Source organism: Staurois parvus, unplaced genomic scaffold, assembly GCF_062004578.1.
Source record: "Staurois parvus isolate SC_StPar_1 unplaced genomic scaffold, SC_StPar_1.0 ptg000318l, whole genome shotgun sequence".
In the NCBI taxonomy this organism is placed as follows: Eukaryota; Metazoa; Chordata; class Amphibia; order Anura; family Ranidae; genus Staurois; species Staurois parvus.
The window spans coordinates 2,641,446-2,650,297 of NW_028318114.1; positions in this window are offsets into that span (position 1 = coordinate 2,641,446).

Here is an 8,852-nt window from a genome sequence, read left to right on the forward strand (position 1 = left end):
CTGGGGTTGTTACCACCTCAGATCGGAGGCATTCGGTTATTTTCTGAAAGCAGGCCTGCCAATGTTGATTGAACTTCTGCTATATGTGTTACTTCTTTGCTTAGAATTGCTGAGAGTAAATATTGCCATTCCAGGTATCAATACCAGTCTGTACTGTTCAACTAAGTTTGCATTGATGTTTAATATAAACCTCGTATCCGTTTACTCTAATCTGTGCATGGGTTTACTTTCAGATTTTAATTTACTCTGGCCAAAGGACTCTAGTGGTGTCAGCAGGGGTTGGGCTTTCAGAGAAGGGGTTGAGAACAATAGGGAGCCCAAAACAAACTCAGCTACTCCTAAGGGGGTAGTGCTACACTAGGCATGAGAGAAAAGCATGGTCAATTTTCTAGATGTGCTGGGAACTCAGCCTGCTTTCCTCCAATTATCAGATGTGTGCTGACGTGCCCTGCTGGAGAGCTATTCACTGGGGATATTAGCGTTCTGCTGTTTCTCCTTCCCCATCACTCTGAGCTCCCTTTGTAGCTGAGAACAGAGGGTATGTGATCACTTATAAAAAATTAGAAAAAGTTTATAATGTTTTTTATATATAAACACACGTTTTGGTTTTCATTTCTGCTTTCAACTGAATGGGCTGTTGTACAAGGGTTCACATATGCTTTAAGTAATGTTTTCAATAACCACAGAGTAGGGGAGAGTCGCTTTTGGTTTACTTATTGTAATTATATATAACTTCTTAGCTTCCTGATTTGCAGTACTACACAATAATTGCATTTTACTGCTCCCTTTTATAATCCAACTCTACAAGTTTGCCAAGAAATGCAGCTGAATGAAATGCAGAGCTTCCTCTGATCGCTGGCCTACAAATGTCTGCAAACTGAGTTGCTGCTCTGTGAGAGGGAGAATCGCTGGTTGGATGCTTAGGAACAGACAATCAGTACCTCTTTCTGAAACAAAGCTGAAGAAAATAGGAGGAAGCAGAAGAGAAGCAAGCAGCAAGCAGGAGCCACTTATATTCAGAAATTACCTTCTTACCTCTAAAAAATTCAAGATTATTTGCTGATTACACTGGTCGATATTTACTAAAGCTGGTGCATTCAGAATCTGTTGCAGCTGTGCATGGTAGCCAATCAGCTTCTAACATCAGCTTGTTCGGTTAAGCTTTGATAATAAAACCTGGAAGCTGATTGGTTTCTATGCAGAGCTGCACCAGGACAGCTTGGGTACAGGTCATGCTGCTGTTTGATTTTCCTTTAGTGTGCTTTCACAAACCAACATATGCTACCTATTTTGCCTATATCCTAATGATAATGGTGTGAAATTTTCTAAAAGCCCTAGATGTTTTGAAGACAGTCAGGAGAGTCTACATCCAATTCAATAGATGCAAACTGGACTAATGGTTTTGCACAGACTATTGTTTCATATTTTTCATGATAACAGCAAAGAGGGATACGTGTAATACTTTGAGTACTGGCAGTTGTGTAACTTTAGGTGTAGCTTGCTGAGGCCCTTTGAAGAACTGGAGAAGCTTTAGCAGGGAGAAAAGCAACATGAACATTCAGTGCTGTATTTAGGTTTCGTGCTGCGCTAGGCAACACAAAAATCAGCTCCCCCCTCACACGGAGAAACCCTGACACCGACCAACACCCCCTCCCCCACGAAGAGAGCCTCACATTGACCAACAACACCACAGTCCCCCAGCCCCACCGGAGAGAGCCTTCTACTACCACCACCCCCTGTACCATGGCCGCCCCCCCACAATGACCAGAGAGAAGACACCTTCACAGCTCCGGACATGCCCAGGAACAAGAGTCGGGCTCTGCATACACCATCAAGCAGCCCGCAGTCTCTCTCGGATCCCACCTGTTCCCCATGCTGCATGTGTCGCATCTTCCAGGAGGCAGCGCTGCCCCCCTGAAAAAATGCTGCTGCCCCCCTGAAAAGTGCTGCCCTAGGCAAATGCCTTGTTTGCCTTGTGGTAAATACGCCCCTGTGAACATTCCTTCAATGCTATTTTGCAAATAGCAATTGTGTCAATGATGTCACGCAAGGAACAGTACCAACTGCAATACCTAATTAACTGCTATGCTGTTTTGTGAGAAACCACAGGAAAAAGAACTGCAGGAGGACATTATTATTATTATTATACAGGATTTATATAGCACCAACAGTTTCCTCAGCGCTTTACAATATAACGGGAGACAATACAGCAACAATACAGTTCAATACAAGAGGGATAGGAGGGCCCTGCTCCTTGGAGCTTACAATCTAGTAGGGAGGGGCTAGTGGTACAAAAGGTAGTAACTGTGGGGGGATGGAATGGTAGGAAAAGTAGAAGATTCCATTATTAGCTGAGGGCAGGATATGCTTTCCTGAAGAGATAGGTTTTCAGAGATCGCCTAAAAGTGAGCAGAGTAGGCGATAGTCTGATCAATTGGGGTCGAGATTTCCAGAGGATGGGGGAAGCTCTGGAGAAGTCCTGGAGATGAGCATGGGAGGAGGAGACAAGGGAGCTAGAGAGCAGGAAGTCGTGCGAGGAGAAGAGAGTACAGTTTGGGTGATATTTGGACATCAGCATTAGTCACAAATCAATCTGATTCAAAACAGGAACAAATAGAGTATATCTTGGAAGGATTGCAAATGGCTATGGAGAGTAATTATTTCTGGTATCATAAAGAATATTATCTTCAAACCAAGGGAGTAGCCATGGGAGCAAAGTATGCTTCCAGTGATGCCAAATATTTTATGAGTAAATGGGAGGAGGAAGAGATATATGGGAAAGACAGACCCCAATTGAAATTTTATAAGAGGTTTATTGATTACATCATTATCCTATGGGAGGGAACAGAAGAGTCTTTAAAACATTTCCTCTCTGATATTAATAGCAATTGGTATAACATATCCTTCTCAGGGGATTAGAATGTAGATAGGATTAACTACCGGTTTTTAGATCTGGTTGTTTTTAAATCAAATGGGAAGAGATGTACTAAAGCATACTTTAAACAACTGATAGAAATTGGTATATACCCACCTCTAGGTGCCACCATCCTAAATCCTAAATGGATTTTCAATGTCCCAAAAGGACAATTAATGAGAATCTGAAGAAATTGTCAGCTTGATGAGGATTATGAATAATAGGGGGCATATTAGTGGAGAGGTTTCATGAAAAAGAGTACAGTTCTAAATTTTTAAATAGATTAACCAATATACAGTAGTAAAAAATATGAGTAATTATGATTTATTGGAATAAAAAAGAGACAGTGGTTCTAGCACCAAAGAGAAGTGGCCTTTATAATGGTCTTTAACTACTTGCCTCCCGGGCACTTCTACCCCCTTTCTTACCAGGCCAATTTTCAGCTTTCAGCGCTGTCGCACTTTGAGTGACAATTGCATGGTCATGCAACACTGTACCCATATGAAATTTTTATCATTTTTTTCACACAAATAGAGCTTTCTTTTGGTGGTATTTACTTGCCACTAGGTGTTTTATTTTTTTGGTGCCGAAGATGGTGGACGTGTAACTGACCCACTCCGCCCCACCACACCACTACCTTCCCCGGCTCCTCTGCAGCAACAAACAGTACTTATTAGCAGCAGGGGAGCACTGCCATTGAACTCAGCACTCATCCAGGATCCACATGGGTAAAATCGGGTACCAAAAATGTCCCTCCTCGAGAGCCAAAGACCTGCGGTCTACAAACATGGACGATTCCGTGCTGCATCCCCACCTCAAGTGAAGCGGCTCCCCCAGAGGTGATTGATTTAATAGAGGAACACACAGATCAATTGGAGCCTAAATTTTATGACTTATTACAATACATCCAAGTACTGGAGGAATACAATCATACCCTTAAGCAAGAAATGACACAACTGCAGGCCCAACAGGAGGATTTGGAAAACTGAGAAAGGAATCAAAACCTCTGCATTAGAGGAGTACCAGAAACAGTGGGAGATGCTGAACTACAGTTCTATCTGAAAGGTCTTTTCACTAAATTGGCACCTAATATCATATATACAGTATATTGAATGGCGCATGAACAGAGTCCATTGCTTGCTGGCTCCCAAACCCCAATGGGAGCTCATCCACGAGACATCATAGTCCGCTTTCATTATTATGATAGTAAGGAGTGTCTGTTAAACTCCACTAGGAAGTCTTCCTCAATTGACTACAAAGGGGAGAAAATATAAATTTTCAGCGACCTCTCACCTATTAGATTGGCAAAAAGGAGATCTTTACTGCCAGTAATGCTCCACCTCCAGAAACATTGTGTCCCCTATCGCTTGGGGCTCCCTTTTAAACTTACAGTCACTAAAGATGGAGTACAGCATAGAATCCAAGATCTACAGGGAGGTGAGGCCTTTCTTAAGAATCTAGGACTTCCCCCATTACCAGAATGCCAATTCCCAGGCCCAGACCGATGACCACTCCAAGCAAAATTTGGACCCCAGCTAAGTCCAAGGGAAAGACCTATATTCCTCAATGTATGCCTATTCTCGATTTTCTGATGCTTCATGAGAATACCCAGTTGTCTTGGATCCATCCCTGGGACTCTGTTTTGGTAACTCTGCCCACACTGTATCCTTAAATCGATGCTTTGGCTTACCTTTGTGGATCACACTACAGAGCTTTCTAATGATTACTCTCTTTGAAGTCCTGTTGTACTTGGGGAAGATGCAGGAGGCTACTATCCTGTCCTCAACATCCCCATGTCCCCTCCTACTACCTATGGCTCATGCCATGGTCACCTGAGAAGGCTATGGCTTTCAGGTTTTCTATTTGTGATAACTCTGTTCAACTGGCATTTTGGGTCTCTCCTAGACCTCTCTTGGTTGAAGAGACCCTTTTCATGTCTTTTTTCCAAGACTTTTCGCCCCTTTTTTACAATTACCATGCCTGGTTACTACAGTTTCTTTTTGTTACCCTATTTGATTTATTTGGTTTTTTTGACCTGCACTATCATGATGCTATGTTATTTTAAGGTACAATGTCTTTACGTATTTTATCCTGTAAGGTAAAAGGTTTGAACTGTGAAGGTGTGAAGAAGAGGTGGCATCATTCTGATTCAGGAAACACATTTCCACAAAGGAAATTCCTTTAATTTTGCACTTAAATATTTCCTCTCAGTATATGTAGCCTCAGATTCTACAGGAAAATCGGCAGTTGCCATCTTAATTAGGCGGACATGCCCTCTTCGGGTCCATCTCTCCTAATTAGACCCTCATGGCCGGTTTGTATGCCTTGACTGTAATCTAGGTGGAACTCCCATTACTATTCTCAATGTCTATGCACCGAACTCTGACCAAATGGGTTTTCTAAACAATGTAATTTCCCCCCTGCTACTGTTTTGGAGTATGTCACCTACAGACCAGTTACCGTGATCTACCAGTGAGCCAAATTAATATAGAATTACGTGCACGTGGAAGCAAGACACTGACACTGTTGCAGTTTGCCAACTTCCTAAAATTCTGTTTTATTGAGGAACTAACAGTATCATTTATAGGGCTTATGATGCAGGCAAAGCATATACATTGATTGGATGAAAAGTCCACTGGGTTTCTGCGTGTTCTTATATCCGTGTTGATATCTTCCAATCATTGTACCCAAAAAGACTCATTACCTTTTATGGGGGTTGTTTACATTAAAAGATACTTTTCTCCTAATGAGTCACCTAGGGTGAGACTCTGGATGAAGGCGCCATCTTAATTATCATCATTGTTCTGTCAACCTATATCTGATTGTTTACTTAAGAGAGAAAGGAATTTAAAGAGCAAGAAGCAGAAAGTAGCAAGACTATAAAATTGTCATTTTACTGATCATCTAATAAAACGTGGACTGTCTATCACAATCCACTACAATCCCCCCTTAAAATGGATATTTTATTCCTGACTGTCCCTATGTCTTTCTGATGTCCTAACTGCCTGGTGGCCCTCCCCTTGGAACTCTTTTAAGACGCATATAGAGCCCCCCGAGTGGCTAATCCATCCCTAGAGTCTCGATGCGTCCTGAGAAGGCCACAGTCAGGCACTGTCTTTCCCTGCTTATAGTTGTCTGATAAGGGGGGGGGGGGGGGAATTGTAGCATTCCTTTTTTTTTTTTTTTTATAAGTCATATGATGATCAGGGGCCACGGTCTGTAAGGGAGTATAGGATTCCCTTTCTTCACGGGGGAGTTCAACATTGTTATAGTTCAGGAATGTAGGGGAGATCTCGTTCACAGCTTTTCCTAGCCTCTTAATGCAAGGGATCACACAGCAGGCGACTACTGCCATTAGAATGATAATACCCAGGATAACCACCCCTGCTTGGGCGAGGGCTTTCTGCCAGCCACTCAGCCATCCAAACCACTGATCCCAGGGATGTGTAATACCTGAGTTTTCCTTAAGTTCATTTGATAGGTTCTCCAACCTCTTGATGGCCAGTGTCACCTTCCCGTTTGGGCCTGTGTTATCTGGGATATACGTACAGCAGGTCATGGTCTTTGGTATCGTTTTACAGACCCCCCTTTTTTCAGCTAATAACATATCGAGTGTCATACGATCTTGGAAAACCATGTTAGAAGTAGCCTTCAACTGCTCTGCTATCCCCTTTAGGGCATCTCGTGTATAATTTACAAACCGTTGTTGATTATAGTAAATGTAGTTTATCCAATCTACATTCTTGTTCTCAGTGATGAAGAGGAATAGGGATTCAAATCCTGCGGCCACCTGGTCTCTGAACTTGAATTCATCGGATACCACCTTGGGACTCCTATTGCGTCTACATAGACATGGGGGTCAAAACTCCCTTGTGGGGCACTTTGTTTCTGCTTGGTTGCACAAGGGGGGTTGGGCGCCCCCTTAAGTAATGGATCTGAGAGGATATGCAGTGGCATTATGGCCTTGGCAAGGGTACATTCCCCTCTCCACTTCCCTGCCAGTTGGGTCCTAATCTTCTGATCACCACAGATTCAGAATATATCCCCCAATGATATGACCTGGTTCTGGGTTAGATCCGACCGTGCTGTACTATAAGCAGCACAGAATCCCTTTGTGAAATTCCCCAGGAACCTTCCTCCTCCCTCGTAGTTGGCATAGCAGGTATAATTACCGGGATATATAGTTAAACCATTTGGGGCATTTTCGTCTCCTTGGACTAGGGGGTAACACTTCTTCCAGTCCTCACATTAAGACTGGTTCGTAGATATGTTAGTATACAGGCTTAAGACACACTCCTCTATGGAATCTGGTATGGCTAGTGGCACCATCCCCAGATGTGGTCTGGCATGTCCACACACATAGCAGTTGGACTTATTATGCGAGTTATAGGTGGGATAGTTATCTCTGGAAGATTCCCATCGGTTTGATCTATACATATCCCTTATCCAGAATTTTCCCATCACTCCCCCATGTGCCCCTGCCAACCAGTGTCCCAAACAGTAAAGCCCCTCATCTCCTGGGCTGGGGTTCTCTATGGTGAGGGTGAGTGGCATAGTTCTCCCTGTTGGTTTTTCATATGAACATGTGCCTGTTTTAAGTATAGTCAATCTATCAATTAGGCTCTTCCAATTCTTATCTTTGCGGTTTAAAGCACTTAGTGGTTTATACCCCCAGTCAGGCCCCGTATTCCATCCTACTGAGCCCCAGTATCTGCACTCATCTCCCCAGTAGTCATCCGTAACACATATATATATATATATTGTGGAGGCAATGGGGACAGGTGGGTTTTTGCACAGGCTATGATTGAAGAAAAATGTTGCTACTTGTGTGTTGGATGAATTATACCAAAACTGGGTGGAGTCACCCTTGTGAGTAATGGCCACCTGTTGGCCCCCTCCCATTCCCACCAAAAAAAAGGATATGCAACACAATCATTGTGGTGTGGGTGACACGGACAGGGCCTCGTCCTCTGGAGCTGGAACCTTCTTGCAATGTGAGGCGTGTATCCAGGTGGACTTTCCCTCCAACTTCACTGAAGTGGCAGTCACCAGGAGCACCTGGAAAGGACCGTCATATCTGGGTTCCAATGTATGTTTTTGCAGAAACTTTTTGGCCAAGACCCAGTCTCCAGGTTGTAAAGTGTGTGTTCCTATGTCCGCCTCAGGATCTGGAATGAAGGAGAAAACTTGCGCATGGATATTAGTCAACACACGTGTCAAAGATATCACATACTTTGTCAATGAGTCAGACTGCAATTGTAATTGTTGAGGATAGTAGGTACCCAGTCTAGGGGCGTACCCAAACAAAATCTCATAGGGAGACAACCCATGACTCCCCCTTGGTGTGTATCTAACGCTGCAAAGAGCAATCCCATGCCTACCTCTTGGGCCATTTTTAACATTCTTGACTTCAGGACCCCATTCACGTGCTCTACCTTCCCACTACTCTGGGGATGATAGGGTGTGTGAAACGCAAGTGTGACCCCCAGAGCCATCCAGATCTCTTTTGTGACATTGGCAGTAAAGGCCGGTCCCTGATCGCTTTCAACCACCTCGGGCACCCCATATCTGCAGACTATCTCCGTGAGTAGCTTCTTGGCAGTGGTTCTTGCTGTCTGGTTGGTTACTGTGAACGCCTCTGGCCATCCTGAGAACATATCCACCACCACTAGGGCATATTCAAATCGTCCACTTTTTGGCATCTGGATATGGTCTATCTGGATCCTCTGAAATGGATATAGTGCCTTGGCCAGATGTTTGCTTGGAGGTTTTTCAGGTCTTCCAGAGTTGCACTTGGCACACACAACACAAGACTTACTGTCAGGAATGGACTCAGCACTGGTGGTGGGACTCACCTGCCGTGTGGGCTGCAGTACCAGGGCTGACCAGCGGGTGCTCTCATTAGCCAGAAGCTCACTCCTGTAGTCAGCCAACACCT